At 37.7% G+C, this 24,504-nt stretch overlaps 1 long non-coding RNA gene across 2 annotated transcripts; it reads left to right on the top strand.

Moving 5' to 3' along the window:
• Positions 1-2,929: 2,929 nt before the first annotated feature.
• LOC143729254 (uncharacterized) lies at positions 2,930-22,908 on the top strand. 2 transcript variants are annotated; one of them, XR_013199963.1, is made up of 3 exons: positions 2,930-3,020; positions 20,367-20,552; positions 21,784-22,908. It is a non-coding gene; the product is annotated as an uncharacterized LOC143729254 (long non-coding RNA). The 2 variants fall into 2 exon arrangements; XR_013199962.1 differs by having other exon boundaries at positions 21,805-22,907.
• The last annotated feature ends 1,596 nt before the right edge of the window (positions 22,909-24,504 follow it).

Here is a 24,504-nt window from a genome sequence, read left to right as displayed (position 1 = left end):
TAAACAAAGTCATCAATCTGCTGTGCTTCAGATTTCAGTGTAACTAAACCCTCAATCAAATCTTTCAGTAACACAGTACAATGTTCATTCCCCTTTTTTTAATTCACTATGGCCTTTTGTTCCCAGGGCGTTTAATAGTAATGAGACTTTAAATGTTGAGACTTAATTTATGTACATACTGGTGTCCAAAAATATGGCAGTCGTATCTCTGCCATCACTTGTCAAGTGAGTGGTATTACGAAAGGCCATTTATGGTGCAACTTTTGGTAACATATGTATTTAATGCTTTTTTTTTTAGCATTGACATGATAATAATAAGCAATGTTTCTTATGCTCCAAATCAGCATGATCTCTGAAGGATCGTGTGACACTGACGACTGGCGTAATGATGCTTAAATTTCAGCTTTGCCATCACGGGAATAAATTACATTTTAAAATATATTACAATTGTTATTTTAAATTATAATAATATTTTACAATATTAATGTTTTTACTGTATTTTTGATGGAATAATTTAGCCTTGATGAGCATAAGAGACCTTTTTCAAAAACATGAAAAAATCGTACCCACCCCAAACTTTTGAACGGTATGTATGTTATCTACCTTATAGCTGTCATATTGTGGAAGGATTTTACATTAATATACTACCAATATTTGGACATTTACTCCTTGTTTTAGGCAGACCTTACTTCAGTCTTCTCTATATATTACTAATGAAAGCCTTCAGGGTTTCCAGGATTTTAAGGAACCACCTGGTATAAAGGAAATTATATACTGGTCCTATAACTGTGAGCTTGTTCCCTTTGTGAGTTATGTTTTGCTAGAGTTAACTATAGTCTCCATGTGTACAGTAAGCTCACCTAGGAGCTTAACTGTGGACTCATGCAGAGACATTCATGCTGAGAAGATAATGTCATCTCCTCAGTTCATGACTTCTAGTTCAGTTCATGACTTCTAGTTCATTTCTGTCACGCTGACCAGTGACGCACAGCTTTTTTGTGATTGACTGCCTCACTGAAGGTAGGCCTAAACATTTACACATTTAATGATTTGAACTAGCTTCAGCATTAGCATAGCAACTGGTATGCTGGCATGAGAAGGCAGTTTTCTATTTGAAATATTCTTTTAGATATTTAAACTCTTTTACAAAATGAAAGGTTTGATTTGAGAAAGAAAAATGGTCTCAGAATGAAGCCCAAGGCAGCATCTGATGAGTATTCATGGTGGCACTGTTTTCCCCCTCGACCCTGTGGACTGTTGTTTTTCCTCCCCGGTTCAGGGACTGCAAAGTAGTGCGCAGCAATCACACTTTGACAGGGTGAGACAAATGCTTAGAGTGTTGGTGTCATAGAGAGTCTACGTCAGAATATTTTGCCTTTAGCTTCCTTGTTTATAAGGTACAATGCCTTGGGCAGAATACTGTTGGATCAAAACAACACTTTGTGTATACTGAAGCAGGACAAAGGAGGAGCTTTAGCAGCACGGCATACATATTGTCACTGAAAGAAGCTCGAAGTCGAATAATGAAGTCCTTTCTCATATTATTTTATCCTACACAGAAGGTTAAAAGCCTACAGAGTCTCCCCCTTCACAGCCATGTTGTCTGTCAAGCCCTCCTGACAGGGAGCTGTCAAAATCACCCCTTCCCACTAATCAAATGTCTAATTTGCATAGCTCCCCCCCCCCCCCCCCCCCTCCCCCCCCCTCCTCAGTCACCTCTCTGAAGCACTGTGGAGAGGCCAGATCAGCACTATTTAAGGCCTCATTATGCTTCTGCGTCAACTCCACGGCGTAGCTACGCCGTCACTCCTACGGCGTCGTGGCCGTTTTATGGTTCTGCGTCAGGTTGAGTTGCATCGCGGTGCATCTGACCAATCACAGCCCTTGTGGTCTGCGTCGCCTCGACGCGTAGTTACAATTTTTTGGAGGTGCACGTCGAGCTACGGCGGAGGGGTTCGCGGCGACGCAGAGGGGTCTGCGGGGGTACGCCGTCGATTCGACGCAGAAGCATAAAACAGGCTTTAGTGATAGCAGACATGAAGCCAAAAATCATTCAAATGTATTCAAATCTATTTTATATTCAAAACTCTTCTGGAAGGTGATTTTTAATATAACCACACATTTTTGCTTAGCTTCTATGTACTACCATTCAAAAGTGTGGGGTTGGTGTGGGATAAAGAAATGTATTATTTTAATCAACAAGGACAAATCAAAGACGTTTACACTATTACAAAAGATTTCTTTTTCAAATAAATGCTGTTATGAACTTTCTTTTCATCAAAGAATCCTGCAAAAAAGTATCACATTTTCTACTAGAAAAGTAGGCAGCACAACTGTTTTCAACATTGATAATAATAAGAATGTTTCTTGAGCAGTAAATCATCATATTAGAATGATTTCTGAATGATCGTGTGACCCTGAAGAGTAATGATGCTGTAAATTCGGCTTTACCAGCAAAGGAATAAATTACATTTTAAAATAGATTTAAATAGAAAACAGCTGTTTTAGACTTAGTCATTTTTATTTATTTATTTGTATTACTGTTTTTACTGTATTTTTCATCAAACAAATGCAGCCTTAAGGTGGTGAACATAAGTTACTTCTTTCATAAACATTCAAACAAAATTCAAACAAATCTTTTGAACAGTATAGTGAAGGTATGATTGGGCTTTTCATGCAATGTGGAGGATTTTTATGTTGTATAAAAATGAAAATATTTGATAATCTTAATTTAACTTTAAGAGTAACTTAATAAGCATTTCTGGAATGTTAAAGGTGAGGTTTTATCAAAGACTGTTTTGGATAATGTTTTGCATGCAGGCTACCACTTAATTCACAGAATTTCCCATGATAAGTCAGCGTAGCACATCATCCATTGCATATCACCTTCAATGTTCAGGTTTAATTTGTGTGTTGCCTGTTTCTCCAGAAAGCCCACGAGTGCTGTGACATTGAGCTGAAGGTCAACAGGATTCCTCAGCTTGGCTGTTTTCCTTGCTTGCGTCTGACACTTCCCATGCGTTAGTAGATTAAATATATCTATTGCAGCTCATCTGCCTTTAAACACCCCTGACTCACACTTACATTGACCAATCAGCAGCCATCTGTTCTCTACTGTCCAATCCAACAGCACTACTCAGAGTTTTTGAACCAGTGAGCATTGTCTCTTGTAAAGTGGTTGACTTAGAGCCATACATTTGTAAGAGTTGCACTAGAAAGCTCATTCATATCACATTTTTACTCACATTAATTTGAGTAAAGCACTTTAAGAGACTTCTGTCAAGCTGAAATACTTTGAACAATAAAAAGACACTTTAAATGGATATGGGGAAAACAATAATGAAGATACACAGAACCAGTGCATGATGTAGTATAATACTGGAAAACAACTGTACTGGCTGAATGCCCAAATCTTTCGAGCAAAATGGCAGGCGCTATTGTACGCAAACAGCTTGACGCAACTAATTTTCCAGCTCGTCCATTCAATGGCCAGTAAAGATTGGCTGCTTTGCCTTTGCTCTCGGCCTATTGTGTTCACAGGGGCTGGCAATGGTAGAGGCCATTTAAATTTTAACCAGTCAAATGAATTTAGGTCGGCATTGGCTTTCATACGAACTCAATTATCTTGAATAATAAATCTAGACTGCTGTCCCTCCTAGAGTGACAGAGTCCATCCATGAGTGGAGAGCCTGCCCTTCAGTCTCTATGCCAAACAACAGTGTATTCAGCTGAGGGACTGAAGCTGTAGAGTTCAGCACTTAACTGTTAATGGGGTTACTGTGAACTGCATCATGGGGGGTTTGTTTCAAAACTGGAGGTATAGGGTATGGCTATTTAAAGGCTTTGCACGATGGTTAACACTTATTTGGTGTGATTTTGAAGGAATATTTATACCAAATACATGATTATATTAAATATAAAATAAGCTATACTGACAGCATTTAAAAGTTAAGAATAGGAGTCTAAACAATTGAAGTTTTTGTCTGTTTTTATGGAAGCTAGTTTCCGCCACATAAGAAAGAAAAATAATGCTTTGGTAAATCATAATTATGACAAAGTTGAAATGTTTTGCCATGACTCTTGTCTCACAATTCTGACTTTTTGATACAATTTTGATCTTTTATCTCATAGTTTGGTTTGTTGTCATAATTTCGACTTGTCATAATTATCTCATAATTTTGACTTTTTATCTCAATTATGTCATAATTCCGACTTTTTTATGATTTACCAAAGCATGGGCTTCCAGTGGGCTTCCATAGTTTTTACAAATTGAGGTACAAACATATTTGGTAATCGACAGTAGATGTGTCACAGAAAATGGTAAATGTAATTTTTTTTATGTCTCAATCTGGCAACCCCCATGTAAAAACCTGTTCCTTGTAAAATAAAACAGCTTTAATTAGCCTACTGATATGATTGTAGTCTTCATCTCATATTAGGGATGCACAATATATATCGGTTCCATACTGTTTATCACCCAATATTAGCGTTCTTTTAATTTATTGATATAATCATATTTGGATATCATATTGGATATTTAAATTGTGCACTGTCATTCCCTATATTTGTACATGTAAATTGCCTTTGCCGCCATCTAACACTCATTTAAAGTTAATCTTTAAAAACTCTAATAATGTAATAATACTGTTAAATATAATCTTTAGCAAATCTCAAAAAGAATATAAAATTTTCGTACTATACATTATAATGTTGTGATCCCTTTATCATTTTAAACGATTGATTTTAGATTTAATGTTTTAATGTTTTTTTCATTATTTATTTAGACAAAATAGTATAGAATTTTAGTCTTGGTCATTTGTTAGTTATGGGCCCTAGCATTAAAGTACTTATTGGCTTATCGTATCGCCAGCATTTTAATGTTGGTACATCCTTGGTGCATATTTTAAAAAATATATTATTAATTTATTTAGAGATAAAACTTGTTAATGATACAAGCTGATGGGACTGATTAAAGCACCGTGCCACAACATGCTTTACTGGGTGTTGGTTTCTCGCATATGAAACCATTAAGCACTCAAAAGAGCCACTTATAATGGTCTTAAACGAATCTAGAACTTTCAGACATTTTGTGTCATGCTTGGGAGAGGGATTCAGCTTGGTGCTTGTGAAGAGCTCTGAAGTAATGGATCTCATTCCCGAGTCCATACCATGTACGCTGTTTAGTGCTAAAGAAACTCATGTTTTGCTTGATGAAGTGAGCAGCACTTAGCTGACTCGCTGAAAAACAGCTCTCAGCTGCAGATGGGATGGAGCAAGCAACAAACGCTCTGCATTACATAACACTCACATGTTGTCTAATTCACTGACATAGCACACACACACACACACACTTTCTCACTGAGGCACACAGCATGCAACGTCACAGTGATGTGCTGGTGCTATGCAGCGGGAGTGTGTATTCGAGTATATCATGTCTGTAGCAAATGTATACACTGATGAAAGGGAACAACCGCTCTCCCCCAAATCCATATCAATCACACCGATCGTGTTTTGCTGCGAGATGTGAAATATTATCTTAAATTTTCGATGGAGTGGAGTGGGTGTGGTCTGCTGTCTCCCTCTCCCTCCCTCTATCTTCTGCTGGTCACGTGTGGAGGCATTCATGTGATGCTTCATGACAGCTCAGCTGACTTGCATGCTCGATTGTGTAGCATTTTGTTCTGATATTACATACAGCAGGACTCATCTCAAGCTATAATAAGTGGACGGTTTGGAACAATCTACATAATTAGTAACTGTTTATTACGAAAAATATGCAGGAGACTCAACACAAGTAATTTCAATAGAGTTTTGGCTATGCTAATGGTCCTACTCGACCTGCTCCGAGCAGGATTCGAACCAGCGTCTCCAGGATGGAAGGCGTGAGCGCTAACATTAGTTAATTAACATTAACTGAGATTAATAAGTATTTTTCGTTGTGAGTTCATGTTAACAAATGGAACCTTATTGTAAATCTTAAGACATTAATAATTTAATAACGCTGTAAAATGTATTTAGCCAATCTCAAACTGGATATATTTCATAGCTACTGTACATTTTAATGTTGTGATGCCTAAATCATTTTTTTAAATGATTGATTTTAGTTTTAATTTAAAATTTTAGGTTTCTTTTTTAATTAATTTGTGCAAAATAGTATGGAATTGTAATATTTGCCATTTATTAGTTATTAGCCATAACATGAAAACAATTATGGATTTATCTGTATTGCTGGCTAATTCTATTCTGTTCTGTTTCGTTATATTCTTTAATAGCTGTAATGTTTGCATTCTAGCATTTTTCAGTTCCCAGCATGGGGTTTGTGGAGGAGAAAACATGTCTGCCATTCACCCCTCCTCTATATTTCTCTATCCTTCTCTCTCTCGTCTCTCTCTTTCCCCCTCCTCCAGCTCCTGAGGCTTTGTCTGATCTGGAGTGGGTGAAAGGGAAAGTCTCATTTCTCCTTTAATACATCTTTAAACACTCTCTCTACAGTAGTGTTGATGCATTCAACTCCTGTTCCTCAAAACCACCTATTAGAGAGAACGACCGAGAGGGAAAAACCCAGTCACCTTCATCTGTCTGCACCTCGTTCGGTTTGCCCTGTGGCTGTGTGGCCTCGTTAAGACTGCAGAGTTATTTTTCCCTCTGTGCTCTCCGCTGAAATTGATTTCTGTGCTAAGAGACAAAATTGGACCCTGTGCCTGTGTCCTACATGTCCTTGTGGTTCTCACTGTCTCCTGCAGCCGAGCTATCATTAGACGAGTGCGGGATAACTCTCCCTCCCATTTCCACCTGCTGGACGATCATTCACAGACGCTCATTTGCATATGAACGCGATGGCTACTGTATTAATGAAGCATTGCCTCCATTGTTGCCATGAGAACAAAAGTGGCGATGATGTCATGGCGCTCTTTTCACCTCTCAGATTAGCTGAGAGGACGCAGCAGGCTGTATGGAGTGGGTAATTATGAGTGAAGGCATGGTTCCCAGCCTCTGCACTGACTGGATGCCCACGCAGTCTCCTAGCCAACCGTACAGCATAATGGTGGAAAATGCCACATTTAACCGATTCATTCATGCATGCCATATAGAATCTTTTTGGCTTGGTTGTGTTGATAATGCCCTTCTCAGATGGATTCACTTCTGTTTTGGATGAGTTTCCTTAGAGTTGTAAAAGACTGAAATGTTGTTGGAGGTTTCAATTTAATGCAAATGAGAGGCAAGTACCATATCGGTGATTGGCTGATATTAGAGATTTATTATTATATATTGGTTATTGGATCAGATATTTATTGGTTCATGGTCATTTCCCTTATTTTAACACTGTTAAATGTAATCTTTAGGAAATCTCAAAATGAATACCTGTTTTTGTGTGTGTCTTTTTAAATGCAAATTACCTGCTGCTCCCTGCCCCCCTTTCCAGAAGAGGGCTGTGCCTTTACAGCTCATGACTCAGACATACTCAGACATGACTCAGACATAAAAGTGGGAAGTTCGGATAATTTTACTGACTCGGATCTTTGAGTCTCGTTCAGCAAAATGAACAAATCTTTTTTCGAGTCATTTCGTTCATTTCAGCATAATATAATTAAAATGGCATGATAAATATCCCTACGCATCTAGTACTTACGAAAATGTTGATTACATTTGTAAAAAGAATAAAAATAAACTATAGGGTAATGCAGCCAACGCCAAATTATAAGAAACCTAAATGTTTTATTAATTGGTTAGTTGTTGGGTCTTAAGTTCAAGCTATTGCAGTCTGATTCTGTTGGTTCACCTCACCTCCTGATCCGAGACGTTCTTTCCTTTGCAACTTCATATTTATCAGGTTAGTTCTCCTCTCGTGTCTCGAGACGTTAGTTGTCGACTCGCCAGTGTCAAACTCTGATCTGTCTGCTGGGCTGACCATGCCGTGTGTGATACAGCAGTACCGGAAAGAGAAATGATTATGATCTTTCGAGTGTCGAGTTAGGGTTCGGACGGGTGCGAGTCTTTCGTTCTTCCTGTCAGTCCCATATAGGCTATGCTGTCAGTACCGGAAAGAAAAATGATTAGTAAATTTTTTTTGAGTCTCGAGTTCGGGTTTTAAATCCTTCGTTCTTTTGTCACGTGACCCCTGGTATCTCGCATCAAATACAACATTAGATTCGTGTTATTGACTGAATGTATATTGTTTTATATTTAGAAATTAAAATACAAAATATGTGCAATAAACATTATCTGAAAAATAAAAGTTCCATCTTATTAGCCTATTTGTCCCTGTCCGTCTCTTTTCTAAATGTTTCTTGTGCATCTGTGGTGTTTTATTATACATTATACATTAATTAACTACTATTATATACATTAACTACGTGCTTGTTTGTAAAAAGGTTGTGAATTAGTAGGCTATTCAATACGGTGACAAGTCACGTGACAAAAGAACGAAGGACTCAAACCCGAAGACTCGAAAAAAATGAACTAATCATTTCTCTTTCCGGTACTGACGGCATAGCCTGACAGGAAGAACGAAAGACTCAGACCCGGCTGAACCCGAACCAGACGAACTAATCATTTCTCTTTCCGGTACTGACAGCATAGCCTATATGGGACTGACAGGAAGAACGGAAGACTCGAGAGAGATGAACTAATCATTTATGTTTCCAGTACAGATTCAGAACCCATATGTTGCGCAATGCGCATGCGCGGTCAACACAAAATGAACGAATCACTCTCTGAGACAACTCGGTAGTCCCGAGTCATATTAAAGATTCGTTCAAAATGAACGAATCGTTCATGAACGAACACATCACTACTCCAGCAGCAACTAAACAGGATTTAACAGAACGCTTTTTTTTCTTTCCACTGCTCTGCTTTTCCAATATTTTCTATGAAACACGTTAGACGGATATTGAGTTTTTTCCCTCCCATTCAGGGCTATTCAACACGCATCTTTGTGCATTTTCGCATCTAAAAAACGCGAGACGCGTACAGTGGAAAACACAAGTTGTCAAGGCACGTTTTTGAAAAGTTAAACTTATTTTAATTTGAGTGCTGTGTTTTTAGAACGCCGTTTTCTGCACCAGACGCTGTAAAAGATGCGAGACATTAGCGCATGTCAAACACGTCCGTCTAGCGCATTTACATAGAAAAGGAATGAAAATGTAGCAGTGGAAAGGATATTTTTAGTATTCAGTAGGCCTGTTCGATCAGATTCTGACATTTCTGTTTATAGGAATCTTTGCAATCTGATTCACAGTTTTGTTACCATGTGCATTTATGGATTCCGAACAAAACTTCAGCGCATTCACAGTGCCCAGTCACGGCGTTCAGAACAGGAGAAAGCCACTGCTATAATGTTACTGGAGCTACTGCGAGTATTACGGTATTGCCCTTTTTGCCATGATGATTGTGTCACGGTTCAGGGTGCATCATCGGCTTCTCCCTCTTGTCTGTGTTTGTCCTGTCATTTCCTGCAACTTGTGACCTGAGCTATCAGTGCTGATTCTGTGCAGCTGCACACAGATTACAAGTTGATTTCCCACAACTGTCGCTTGTTCCATTTTCCTTTATATTCTCTGCTGTGTCTGCCCCTGTTTGTCAGTAGATCGTTTTAGGTGTTGTCTCATGTGGATCTGTACTGTTGTGTTTCTTGTCTTACCTTGTTCACCACTGTGCCCAGGACGCTTAGACGAGGAGTTACTGCTGATTGTCCAGGCTGATTGATTATCCTGGCTGTTCTATCTCTCGTCTTTTTCCCTGTCCAAGGTGTGCGCTGCTTCTGAGGTAGTCTTCTCAGACTGTGTGTCCAGTGAGCCTTATGGACAGCTCTAGCGATCCCTTATTTCACCTTAACTTTTGAGCACTTTTTTCACTAACCTTGGAGGTAGTATTCCCTAGGTTCTAATAAACTCTGTTCACCTTACCTTTGCGTTTGAGTCCTCTGTTCAGATCCCCCTGACAGATTGATGACATCTCTAAAATGAAAGCTGACAAAGCTTTTTTTTTAGCAAATATTCTTTTATGGATAGTAAAGAAAATAATATGCACTTTCGTAAGAAGTAAAAGGTTTTAGAAGTAAAAAATGTAAAAAAGTAGCTTTTTTTGTCTAAAAAAGTAGATAAAGTATAGTGTAGTATATGGAATTTTAATTTCAGCCAATTATCCGTTACTGACCATAAAATAAATAATTATAGCTAGAATTTTGATATTGGTGCATTTCTAAAGGCAGAATAATGCCAGATATCAGACCATCCTGAAGACAACCTCACTGGTGGCCCACCTCTGGGGTTTTGGGTGGTATCGAGCGGGTTTCTTCCACATCAGTGCACATGCAGTGTAAAGCTTGCCTTTATCTCTTACTCTGTCTTTGTCCCCATTTCCCTCTCTCATCCCATCATGCAGGGAATTTCACATCCATAAGTGTTTTATATAATCGTGTTTAATGCAAGTTCCTTCATCTCTCTACTGAAAGAGCTCAGAGCTCTTTGCCAAACAATCAAGCCAGGGAATGCTAAAATGCCCCAAAATGTTTATTTTAATCTTTATTTTATGATACACTGTTGAAATTGTCATATATATAATCATTTATTATGCCATAAGGTGTTTCCCTATATGTATCTTTTGGAAGGCAGGACTCATCATCACATCCACCTCCCTTTAATTTAATTCCCTTCATGTCTTCAATCTATGTCTCCTTGTCTATCAGATTATAGGGCATTTATTACCCATAATCCATCACTGACATAAGCACCTTCTTCTTAGAAATCCTCCTATTAAAGTACAAGACTTGGTTGGCTGTCCTGTGCACCTTCATTTATTTTCACAGCCTATGTGAATGACATATTCTCTCTCGATTCAAAAAATCGAATTAGAACCTTCACTTGACTTACACTATGGTTCAAAAGTTTGGGGTTGGTAAGATTTTTTATCATTATCATCACCTTCGGACTATCATTTTTTTTCATTACTCCAGTCTTCAGTGTCACATGATCCTTCATAAATCATTCCAATATGATAATATGGTGCTCAATAAACATTTCTTATTATTATCAATGTTGAAAACAGTTGTGCTGCTAAATGTTTTTGTGGAAACCTTGCTACAGTTTTAAGGAAAAAAGGAAAGTTAATTAATATTAATCTCTTCGACTGGCTAAAGCGGGCCTTTTTCCAGACCCTTCAATTATTGTTTAACATCCACAATTAAATTTTCATCCCAGCCATGGCTTAATTCATTGTAATGCAGCATCACTGTAAAATCTAACATTGTTCTTACTAACTATTGTTTAGTTAACTTTAATTAATCTCCGACAATGTGTTGAACTTACTTAAAAAAAATTAGTAATCTGTACTGTTTGCATGCTATGCCTTCATTACTCAGAAACCCCTATTAAACATTACTTGACTGGTTTGAGTACCATTTTGCCAAAGCAAAAAACAAACAAAAAAAAAACAAAAAAACAGGCGGGGCAAATGGTTTTTGATGCGGGGCAATTCTTAATAGACTTTTCACTAATTTCTTCCACTTCTGCAGTCATCATTCTTCTTAGTTGCATACGCTCATTTTCCAGTCTTGTTTAATGTTATTGTCAATACAACTAAACATTTTGGGAGAACGTCACATAAGTTGACTTCATAAATTCATGTTGATTTCCTAAAATCAACCTAAAATTCCTCACCATTATTGTGATTAGTGTTCCCTTTGGTTGGGCACTTGGAACTTTATTTATATCATTCTGATTCTCTTCCAATTGATGCAGTGATGCAACATGAAATCACAGTTATGTGATTTCAAAGGAAGTGAAGTAATACATATTATATATACAGTATTTATACTTAAATTATTTCCATGTTCTTAATGAATGTATTTATGATGTATAACATGATTATCATGTTAAATAATGATCTTTTTACACTTTAATTGCAAACACTTATGGCATAAACTTTTAATTGGGTTGATATAATCCCTCTATATTTGTGACAATAACTTGCAATTTTGCTTGGGTCACACACAGACTTCAACATTCAGCATGCAAACCACAACAATGGTAACAAGTTTTTTAAAAAATTACTTTAATTAATTAGAACATTGAGTTTTTATTTGCGGTCTCTTGTCAGTATAACCCCAATAACAATAGTAAATACAATTTTAATGGTTAAATAAAGCCAAAAATGGTAAAACAAAGCAATTAATTTATTCATGCCGCAATGCACTCTGGGAGTACACTTCCTCAGATCACAGATAGAATTAAGTTGACAAAACTTAAATAGATTAAGTAAGAAGAACTTGATGTAATTAAATTATGCTTACTTACTTAAATTAAGGCAACGAGTTTGCACAATTTAATTAAGTAAAATGAACTAATTAGTTTTTACGGTTGGGGTTATGATCATGATTTACGGTAAAGTAAATGAATAAAGTCATTTCCATCGGTTCATAATGTTGATCAACTGTATTGGTTTGGCTTGCATTTGGTTTTCTGAGACCTCTGTACCCCCCGCTGCCCCTGTTGGCATCACTTTAGCACATGCAGACACGGTACCGTGGCTTTCATGCCCATATCAACAGGCCGTGTAACAATGCCGCCCTGTGTTCTTCTCGAAGCAAGATGCTCATCAAAGCTCTCTCATCCGACACGTGTGTCTGCCACATAGCCATGGGAAATGCATTGAACAAGATGCATTGAAAAAGGCTTGCTAAAGTGATTCTGTGCACTCAGGGACATGGGGATCAATTTTTCTGCTGACTGTAATTATGATCTTTTATAAGAGTTTGCTTCTGCCTGCTCTCAGCTCTAGATTAAAGGCCATGAGGAGGCAGGGAAGGAACTGGGACAGAGGAGGGGAGGTGACTTGAATGTCTGAAAGATTGAATGTTTCACATCTTAAACTGTGAGCTTTACTGCATTACAGCTTGGTGAGCGGCCTTAATGCCTATTACACATGGGAACTCGGAAATTTGTGCCCTGCATTTAACCCAGTGCACACACATTAGGAGCACTGAGTAAAGAAAACACACACACACACACACACACACACACACACACACACACACACACACACACACACACACACACACACACACACACAATCAATGCAAACTAACCACGTGAATCACACAGATTCCAAATAGATTGTGCGTTTCAATTTGCCTACTTTCGCCTGCACTATTCTATACCTTTTTGTAGTATAATTAGTTTACACTAAAAATTCCCAAAAAAGAGTGTGAAATGTTGGACACTCAACTGTTGTAGCTTTAATTACGTAGCAGAGGGGAAGGCGTTATCAGACTCTGATGTTGATCAAATTCACACACTACACAGTTGTGTACGTAGTACATAAGTATAGTGTATAAGTTTATAGTGCATCATATGGGACACAACTAGAGTTTGACATTGGCATGTTACTAAGATGCTGTAACAAGCATACATTTTTTTAATTAGATTGAACTGTTTTTATTAATACTTTTAAGTACTGAATGAAGTACATTTCTTATGTCTCTGTCCATTGTTTTGGATATTTTTTTTTTTCATTGAGCTTGTCACAGCGCTGTCTTAAAATGCTCACTAGGTTTTGGAACGGAGCTAAAGGCTCTCTTTTTCCATTCTGTTTTATGTCTGATATCTCTATTTGCTGAATGGCTTGATGCACTGCAGGACAGGCTTTTTTTCTTCAGAGCAAAGATAGAAACAGCAATTAAGCGCAGCCTGCCTTGAGTTATGAATGATTTAACATCTCATCTACTAGTCTGCATGTGGGATTTGTACATTAAGAGTGTTTCGCTGTCCACTCATGCCTGTTCTACGTGGCTTTAAAACTCCTCCTTCTGTGATGTTTCCCTGTCCTTGTGAATGTGAGAAGCTGATGATGAATGCATTTGTGCGAATCTGTGTGTGTGTGCGTAAGACAGGAGGAGGAGCTACTGCAGTTACCACTGCAGTGCTGCAGTCTCCCATGATGCACCTGGGCATCTCATACTACTATTATGACTTTTATTCACCTGTCCTCTATCCTTTTCTCCTTTCTTTGAACACTTGTCCTGTCACTCCACACACTGTTTCATTGCAGATGAAGGAAGGCGTTGGTTGCTGTAAGGTGTCCTTATACAACCTTGCCACAGAGCTGGTTAATTTGACATGCTTTGGAAAAATATTAGAAAATATATGTTGTTGAAATGTTAACATTGTCAAATTATCTTCCATCTTTCATAAAAGTGTCTTCCCTCCCTTCCATTTGGTGACATTAGTTGTGCATAAAATTACACACTTCACTGTGCACCACAATTTTGAATATAGAGAGGAAAGATATAGACAGAGGAAAACCATTTCTAGTCTGAATAGCTCAAGGTCAAAACAACCGTGTAACATTCAAATGAGGCACTGGACGCAAGTCAGCATTAAAGAGGAACAGAGAGAGTGAAAGAGGAGACATGGGGTCATTTTTCATCTGCTCTTCCTTTTCCTGTATTACACCATTTTATCTATCCTATCTCTGATGCGTGTCTGGCTCTAAGGCCTTTCACTTCCAGCCATGCCACTCTGATTACATTAAAGTTTAACAGCAATGTGACAAGCAAGAGAAGTACTGCAGCCACTATCCCGTTACACTCTACATATCGCCCCTCCCCCTGTATGTCCTTCTGCTCACGTGATGAAATGCTCTCCATCACCACACATCTGCTCTACGTCTTTTACATTCTCTCCCTATTCGCATTTTTGGGTGATCTAGCTATCCCTTTAAAGACATAGTGCACTCAAAAATGAAAGTTACTCTCATCATTTACTCACCCTCATGTCAGTCTAAACCTGAATGACTTCCTTCCTTCTGTGGATCATAAAATATATTTTGAAGAAGCATTATTATTAATATTAAGAAAAAAATTTTTTGCCCACACAATGCAAGTCAATGGGAACCTAAGCTGTTTACATACCAATATTCTTCAAAATATTTTTCTTTATGTTCCACAGAAGAAAGAAAGTCATTCAGATTTGGAACAACATGAGGGTGAGTAAATGATGACAGAACCTTTATTTTTTTAGGTGAACTATCACTTTAATTGCAGTCGTAAAATAACCCACAACAGCAGATGTGCCATTTTAATTAACTACTCCGTTCAACGATAAAGGTTAGATGCAATTCTATAACAATTCAGCCAGTTCTTAAGGTGACGTTGGAGGGGAGTCAAGTTAGTTAATTGAAATGTATGACCGAATATATAGGATAACTGAATTGCTGTCAGGCTGCGGCAGGACACTTGAGAGTCATTGCAGCACATTGTGGCCTCACTGCTGCACTGCAAGGCTCATTAATTCATGAGGAACCGGCTCAGCAGCAAAATGGAGGCATGTGGATGGATGGGGAGGGGTGGAGAGAGCTTATGCCTCTGGGGTCACCCGCAGCTCGGAATTATTATCTTATATAAAAAACTGAACCACAGGAAGGGATTGTACCTGGCCTTGTAAAAACACTGAGGATATTTTGATAGTACAGCATTAGAATGCATATATATATACTTGTGTTAAATGCTTTAGCTTTGTTCTCTATGAGCAATGTGCAGCCCGTGGCCATGCCTGCATTGAGTAAGCTGTCAGTCCCCTTTTCAAAAGCTGCCCTGTTACCTCGGCAATAGGCTCACAGTCATTGCAATTCAGGATTTCACAGTTTCTGAAAACTGCGGAAGCAGGTCCCACACCAGCATCATCCCTCATCTTCCAGCCTTTAACACCAGACAGGTTGTGTTGTGTTGAGAGGACTCACAGGCCAGTGTTTGTGTGGGTCGTACTGCATTTAAAGCTGTATCGTTTCCTCTGCTGTAAGTCTGTTTTGTCCATTTGGTCTTTTCTGCAATTAAGCTTCCTGTTTTTCAATCAAAGATATCTGCAAATACTTGCAGTGCAGTGACTTAGGTATGAAATATGCAATATTTCTCAAGCTAAGCTGTAATAATCATTTGTAAATTTACATAATTTATAAATCCTGTTATCATTACCCTTCCCATGTCACCATTCCCAAACACTCCCCCAGCCTGCCATTGGTCAAATAAACAGATAGATAAACGCCTCAAAATAATGCAATTGGTTGACCCACTGTTGCTATATGTAGGAGTGGTTGGAATTCTTAAACAGAGCAATGTTCTAAAAACAACAGTGTTTACACTTTATTATTATTAGACAATATTGCACACCCAAGGTGGTAATGCGGCCACGACGCAAAATGGATTTATTATTATTATTTGAATTATTATTTTCTAATAATTCAATGGACCAAGTCAACTATTCTGTTTATACTTCGGTTACCACACCTCAAGATAGTGTTCAAATGTTGTATCTCAAGCCATTTGTCAGACTTTTGTCTTTAAAACGCTCTTGTGTTTAGGACTAATTTCCAATGCATCTTATGCACCCACGCCTCCACTACTAATTCCAAAATGTAATTTTAGAGCTAGTAACGGATGCCATTGAACGTAGTAACAGAGCCATTGTTAAGCGATTAAGCATGTGAATTATAATTAACTTTGCATTTTAATCTGGATAGGAGAAGGTATTTTAAGGAAAAAGTGCAGGAAAATTTAGAAAACACAACATGACAGAAAGCCAAGGGACAGATTAAGTGAACACTCCCTGTGCTGTACAGCTTGACAGTGTCACAGTCCTCTGGCTGCCCTCCACCTGCCCTTCTTGTCTATAAACCAATCTCACCATGAACAATTTCATCCCACAGACATAAAACATAATTAAAAGGCACAAGACACTATTCTGAAATATTCCATATTAATGATCTAGTGAAAGGAAATCTGCTTGTAACAGGTTAGGCATATAATCTGCTGTAAAAATATAGCCATTCAAGTCATTATGCTCTTCTGTCATTACTGTAAACACCAGTATGTTCACATCCTCTCATTAAGGCTCCTGCAGTTTTATTTCCAACCTAATCATTTCCTTTCTAGTCTTTCAAAGTGCTTTGTGAAAGACTTTGATTTATTGACTGTTGTGTGTGATTTCAACTTAACATACATTCATTCCATTAGAAGACAAAGATAATCAGTGGCATTGTGTCTTTGTCCAAGTTTTAACAGTCATCATGCAACAACATTTCTCATAGAAAAGAACAGACAATTGATTTGATTGTAGTTGAAGGAAACTATAATCATAATATAATATTGTTCAAATGTATTAACAGTATTTATTAGGGTTTCCAGGCATCATGAGTGTTCATGAGCAGTCATCAGTGGAACAGAAAACTGATCTCATGTTGCAGTAATGGGATTAAGGGTTTGGGAATGAATGTGTTACATCTGTTGAGTTCTTAAGTACTGACTTGTAGTCTCGCTCACCACCTACCTTTTTCACTTCCCTGTCTGCTTGAGAGGCACTTCCTGTCTACATGACCATGACAATAATAGATCAGCATCTTAAAGCTGTATATAGTTTTTCAGAGGTGTGGATTCAGCATCATGCAAGGGTAAAAGTCATGTTACGTACGTTCTAATGCCATTGCGGAAATGAGCTAATACATGATACAATGATGATACATTTATTGGGACAAATTGAGTAGTATTTGACTGATTATGAGATCTCAAAATATAGTGTTATTTTAGTATTATTTATATACTAATATAGTATTTACTAATAATTTGAAGTAGTTTTTTGTATCTATTTTTAGTTTGCATTTTTTGTTAGTTTATATTAGAATTAGTAATTCTGTTATGTACTTTTTTAATTTTTTAATTTTAGTTATTTAATTTTTCATTTTAGTTAACGATATCACTGACCCACGAGGAGACGTGATCCATTAAAAATGAAACCCTTTTTTATTAAGGGTTATTTTTATTTTATTTTTTAATTTTTTATTAAGACTGGATTCAAATTGTGCTGACTGTACTGATATGTATTCTGTTTAAAACTGATGAGGTAGCAACAGATCTTTTCTTCTGTGTTGTGACACATATCAGTGTAATGGCTTATCGAAAAAGAAAAAATGTTAGCACTGGTTCTGGTTCTCTGCATTGGTTATTGATTGGATTTTGAGATGTGGGCATTGCGCTCAATAGCTGAGGCAGATGAACGCGAGCTTGCAGGGATGAGATTTACGTGGACTAAACGACTGGAGACATAACAACATAAACAACCTCTCAGTCCCACAGCGTGGCTTATCTACGGATGGCGTGTGGCAAGTTCGGCACACCTGATCTCAGTCACTTTGACATGTGACACGTTAGTGTTCAGGTGAGAGTAAAGTAGATTGGGATGTCTGCAGTGCAGCCAGGAGACAAAAACGGTCTGTCAGTCGCTCACCTTGCCTTATCTTCTTAAATAAAGCCTTGTTCCATCAGTGGACACATACACAATAAAACAGCACAACGTACTGTATATGAAAATTGCATATATTTAAGATGCATGCTGAGTGAGTGATTGAATGACCGTTGTCGTTATATTCTTGACCTACAATGTGTTTTTGTTTAAGACAGTGTTTTGTCACACAGGGTTTGGAAGTGCTTTCGCTGTAATCCATAAGCTGCTTTTTGAGGGGGGAGGGGGAGGTACAGGACTAGATTGTTGGCACAAATGTGGCTTGCCATTGGGCACACGATGAAAGGCGACTTTGCACTCTGCTCAGGTTAATGTATGATCTGAATTATGTAATGACTGGAAATATCATCTTTAATTATGTATTGGTTTTATTCATTTTGCCCTCTCTCTCTCTCTCTCTCTCTCTCTCTCTCTCTCTCTCTCTCTCTCTCTCTCTCGCTTTTATTTTTTCTGCTTAAGTACCCGATGAAATCACTTGATGGGAGCAGTTTTCTCTTGTGATGACATGTTTGGTGCGACATGCCTTATTCGGAGTGTCTATTTACACTAAATGCAAATAGCCCACCTTGTCGGCACGCAGAGGCTATTTACACTAAATCCGCCCACCGACGTCTAGTTGGGCCAGACAAAATTACGAAAGACTTATACTTACAACTGGATTGTAACAGCAGCAATAGTATTTGCCGAACTCGCTCTTTTTCCATCACATATCAGACCGGAAAGGCATTTATTTTAAATAAAAATTAAGAAAATATTCGAAAAATGAAAATGGTGTTTAATGTGTTTAATAATAAAGTGTTTATCGGTTAGGGTTAGGAGTAGGGGTAGGGAGGGCTTTATTGTCCTAATAAGGCGGCATCCATTTAATATTTTAATTAATATAATCATTTACACTCTATATTATTATTGCATACTATATTTAATGTACAACAACACTGATATGCAAGTAGTATCTGCCATTTATAAGTAAATAAAATACTGCAATTGTTTTATATAGTGTAAATGTTCAAGCTATATTAATATGGAGCTATAAAGGACTTTATTATATATCTTATTTGATATAATAGAATAGAAGTGACACATGTCCTTTCTCGCTTTAAAGACTAAGATTCAGAAAGCTTCCTGGAAAGGGCTTAGTGACAGGACATATTAAAGAGTCATCAGCAATGCGCGTTAGCAAGGCAAGCCAGAAATAACTCCCTGGATGCAGAACTGCGAAGCTCGCCTTAGTTTCCAGCCAGCTGAAACAGCACATTCATCCACAGGGAGAGATTCTTCTTTAATGGTACAGATGGATACTACACAAGCTTCTACACAAGTCTTCAAGGGCTTATGTAACACTATAGCTCTCTTCCACACATGAAATGGATATGTTTAGTTCATCACATGTCTTAGAGTTGGGGAAACAGATTGAAAATGGGCCGTAGCCTTTATGATGGACAGATGGTCGTGTATGTCTAAAGATCGCATTAATACTGCTTTAACACTATGTGGATGTGTGTCTATGATTGCGTGTGCAGATGGACTGGCAGTGGGGGTTGTTATCTATTTGGCATGACATTTTTCATAAATCATCACACCAGGATGCACTAATGCATGCATTACCGTGTTCCTCAAAGAGCCATTATTATTTTAGCTCCAGCTAGTCAGTAACATTTAAAAAATGCAAATGAACAGAATTGTATTTACCATAATTTTAACGTTTTGTTGTAATATTTAATTTTGTCCAAACTCACATGAATTGTGTATAGAATAGCTTTTCTTGGAAGTAGCATTGATAAGAAAATAAATGTAAATTAAATCTTTAACTGCGCACTAGCTTTGTATGCTCTGATGGCTGTGTACACATTTAGCACTCATCACATATACTTATCACACAAAGAGAGCATTTTATCACCCTTCTAAAGAGCTCTTATCACTCCTCGTCTATCGCTGTGTATAGTCTTATCATGTCAATACTGTTAGTTGCTGCTTTCATTCTCCATATTCCTTTAAGATCTTCAGTAGTGAGGTTCTTTTGAGAAATGAAAATACAGTCAATAATTTAATTTTATGTTTTATTTTTTTCTCGCTTCGGAGGACGATATAGGGGAGAGGGGTTATTGAGGACACCGGAGAGGTATCTGACTGAGGGTGTGCGAGCCAGTCCTGCTGGGCTCCCTCTGTCGGCCCCTCTGTCCCCATCTGGACTGTGTTTATCAGTCTTAGGGGTCAGTACACAGTCACAGTTCTCCTCCAAACACCTTTCCACACTCACAGACTGAGGTGAGACTCAACCACCATCTGAGGCAGGGCCCATGGTCCATTTAGATATCAGAAATTTACTGTGTTCTGTACTGAACTTTTATTTCTATACTCCAGCGGTTCTCAAAGTGTGGGGCGCGCCCCACTAGTGGGGAATAGAGACGTGTCAGGTGGGGCGCGCCAAACGGGAGGAAATTTTCCTTTTTATGCCTTTATATCTTTATTCGTTGATGGCGAGTCCGCATCGTCAACTTCATCTTTGCAGCGACACAGAAAACACCAGTTTATTAATAAACAATTAAATGTCTCCTTGCTATTTTTTACACATTCATAATCATTACTTTTGCCGGTTATTTGTGGCAAGTTTTATGCGTGCGCTTGAGTGCGGCAATAGCGCTCATTATCCTGTATAGCCTATTTAAGTAATTAAATCAATATAAAGGGGTGATTTGTCCACTAATGGCTTAAATGAACAACTACTAGTCGACTAGAAAAAAACTTTAGTTGGAGACAGCCCTTATTCCACATATTTTCGAACCAGCAGGGCATTCTGGGTTGAGCGAGCCTGAGCGGAATGAGCGAGCGGAGGAATATTCAGAAATGCGCTCTCTCTCCGCTCACATGCTCTGATCCGAACAAAGGAATATTAAAATAATTTATCATTAGTTTATACACTTATACACTGCCCATCATTTTAATCCCATATCAAACACAGTATGTTATGTCTATTTTAATATGTGAAATATATATAAAAATATTTCACGTTTTTAAGTACAATATTATGTTAGTCCACAGCCCCCAAACCAGGGGGTGCTGATGTTATGACGAGTGACACTTTTATTTCTTTTCTATTTTTGAACTTGATGCAAATTTTGACACAACTGCACTTTTATTTTCTCTATTTTTGAATTTCATGCAAGTTATGACACAGCTGCACTTTTATTTTCTTTATTTTTGAACTTGCTGTTATTTGATGTAGATAGTTTGTATTTAGATACAACTTGTTACTGTACTGACTTGTTACTTCAATAAATTGGAACATTTTGCTTCAAAATTGCATATTTAAATTTTGCTTGTTGCATATTTCATTAGCATTGTGTTGGGGCAGGTGGGGTTTCAAAATTCCCCCTTGTCCAAAGTGGGGAATGACCGAAAAAGTTTGAGAACCACTGCTATACTCTATGTATTATCAACGAGCAAGCGGTCCAGATAGTGAGTTAGGCTCTGAAAACTCCTTTGTATGGTCCTCTAGTGAATGGTCCTTCTGCTCCAGGTTCAAGGCACGCCTTCCAGTGAATGGTCCCAGAGAGGATTTTGAGAGAATTGGCTCCTCCCTCCCTCAGCTCCACCTGCGACTATCGTCCTTACGGCTCCACCGGGCTCCCTGGTCCCTGTCCCTCCAGCTTCGCCTTGTTCAGATTTCACTCTTCTTGCGCTACAGACTTATGAGCCTTCAGCTACGCTTCGCCCCTTCACCCCTTCGACTCCCTCTGGCTCCACCATCTCTCTGGCTCCACTTTGTCCTCAGTCCCACCGGCTCCGCCTCAGTCCTCTGGCACCCTGGCTCCAACTCGGAATGCTCATCACTACGGCTCCGCCTTGGTCTCCTAAGCCGTCTGTCTCGTTTGGTCTCATCTGGTCCGTCGTCTGCACCCTGGGCTCCACTTCCATTGGCCTCGTCTCCGTCAGACGTCCCCCTGTACTAGTCACTGTGAATTATTGATGTTAAATTTATTATCAGCAAAGTGTAGCAGTGTAATAATAATAATAATAATAATACTGTATAGAAACAAAGCAAAAAGAAGTGCAAAACCCAATTTTATAATTCAATTTATTACTTACCAATTTAATAATTATTTTTACCGCTCAAAGATGTTTTTCAATGGTTATACAGTATACTGTATCTGAGAATATACATTTGTATTATGCTAAGTATCTTATTGCAGTGCTTTCCTGAAGTGTCAAACACGCAAACCCTTGAGGCAAGACAGTGAGTCAGAGCCAGTTGCGTAATATCAGAGGTTACAGGTTCAGTCAAACTCATATCCCCTATCAATGCTTCACTCAAATATGTTCACACAAACTCACTCATGATAAAAATACTCATACCTCAACATCCGCTTTGTTCCTTCATTTCCCTTCCCTCTTTACTCTCCTCGTCTATTTTGCCTAAATTTCTCTGACATTTCTTAATCCCAGTGCAGTGTGGTATAAAATAAACTACTTATTGTATTAACGCTTTAATGCAATTCAGGGAAACTGTAGTGTATGACTCTATCTTTGCCTTAAAACTATTAACTTTCCCAATAAATTGTGTGTTGTGGGACAGTCTAATGATTTTAGATCAGTGAAGTGGAATAAATGCCTTTCTCTTTTTTAAGCTATATTGTAGATGACTAGAGTCAGAGGAGTGCATTGCTGCAAAACCAGTATGCGGTATAAAATGTACAAAAAGGTGCAGACCATTGTATCCGACAATATGCTCCTGATTTGATGTCCAGACTGTCTGCTTCACTCCCTCCTGTGGCTCTCACTCCAGACACAAAGGATTTCTCTCACTTTTTCTAACAGCTTTTTGATACCCCTGCACACGCATGAATAAACTGATAGATGTGAGCCGAAGAACAGATTCTGAGCCTGCAAGTGTGTGAAAACTGTAAATGACTTTGTCTTTTTAGCCCAAGCCTTTATTTTAATTGCTTAAAATAATTCTAGTGAATATTGATCAATAAATTGATGTTTTTTTAAATTCAGCAATCAAATTTATCTTCATTGCAACTACTGCTACTGTAAAACCTACACACTCTTCAAACACCCTCATTCGGCCCCTGCTAAATGGGCTGTGACAATGACTGGTACACTATCATCACTACCCGGATAGGTATTGATTAGACCCAGGATGACTGACTAGTGACTGGTTACTTTGTCTGGTTCATCTGTCTGGCCTAATTAACACAATAAAATGGAAAAATAAATATTTTAGGGGGCTTTTAACACAGAGTCTATACAGTTCAAAAGTTTGGGGTCGGTAAGATTTAAAAAAGAAAAAGAAAAGAAGTTTATGTTTTTGAAAGAAGTCTCTGTTAATAACTGTTTTCTATTTGAATATATATTTAAATGTTATTTTTGATGCAAAGCTGAATTTTCAGCATCATTACTCCAGTCTTCAGTGTAACATGATCCTTCAGAAATCAATGATGATTTGCTGCTCAATGAATGTTTATAATTATTGTCAATGGTAAAAACAGTTGTGCTGCTTACTATTATTGTATAAACCGTGATACATATTTTTTTCAGGATTTTTTAATGAATAGAAAGTTCAAAAGAACAGCATTTATTTGAAATAGTTTTTTTGTAACAATGCTGAAGTCTTTGAAACTGTATTTCATTTTATTTATTTGTTTAATTATTACAGTAAAAAAAATATTTTGCCTTTCTTATTCTAATAATTCAGCTAAAATCATAAATTATGCTGCAAATCCTAAATGACAAGTTATTTACCAAAAACTATGTGTTTACTCCCAATTGGTGCTTGGAAGGTGGGTAACACTTTACAATAAGATCTCATTTGTTAGCATTAGTTAACGTATTAACTAACATGAACTGACAATGAGCACATTTGTTAAAGTGTTTATTAATCTTTAATGTTAGTTGCTAAAAAATAAAGTCGTTCATTGTTTGCTCATGTATGTTAGTTCACAGTGCATTAACTAATGTTTACAAATATAAATTTGATTTTAATAGTAAACATTTTAAATTAACATTAATAAATGCTGTAGAAGTATGTTCATTCTTATTTTGTGTTAACTAAAGTAGTTAACTAATGAAACCTTATTGTATAGTGTTACCAAAAAATGGTTATTTTGGAGCCTGAGCCTGACATTAATTTAGCCGTTACTAGAAAATGCTGCTATAGGGAATTGTTGCCTGGTGGCTTATTCCTGACTAACGGTCATCATTGTGTCATTCTCCC

This window comes from Siphateles boraxobius, unplaced genomic scaffold, assembly GCF_051911475.1.
Source record: "Siphateles boraxobius isolate OS27281-9 unplaced genomic scaffold, OSU_SipBor_1 8, whole genome shotgun sequence".
Lineage (NCBI taxonomy): Eukaryota > Metazoa > Chordata > Actinopteri > Cypriniformes > Leuciscidae > Siphateles > Siphateles boraxobius.
Note: the sequence above shows the minus strand (reverse complement) of the source record. Positions and strands in the feature narration are given on the sequence as shown.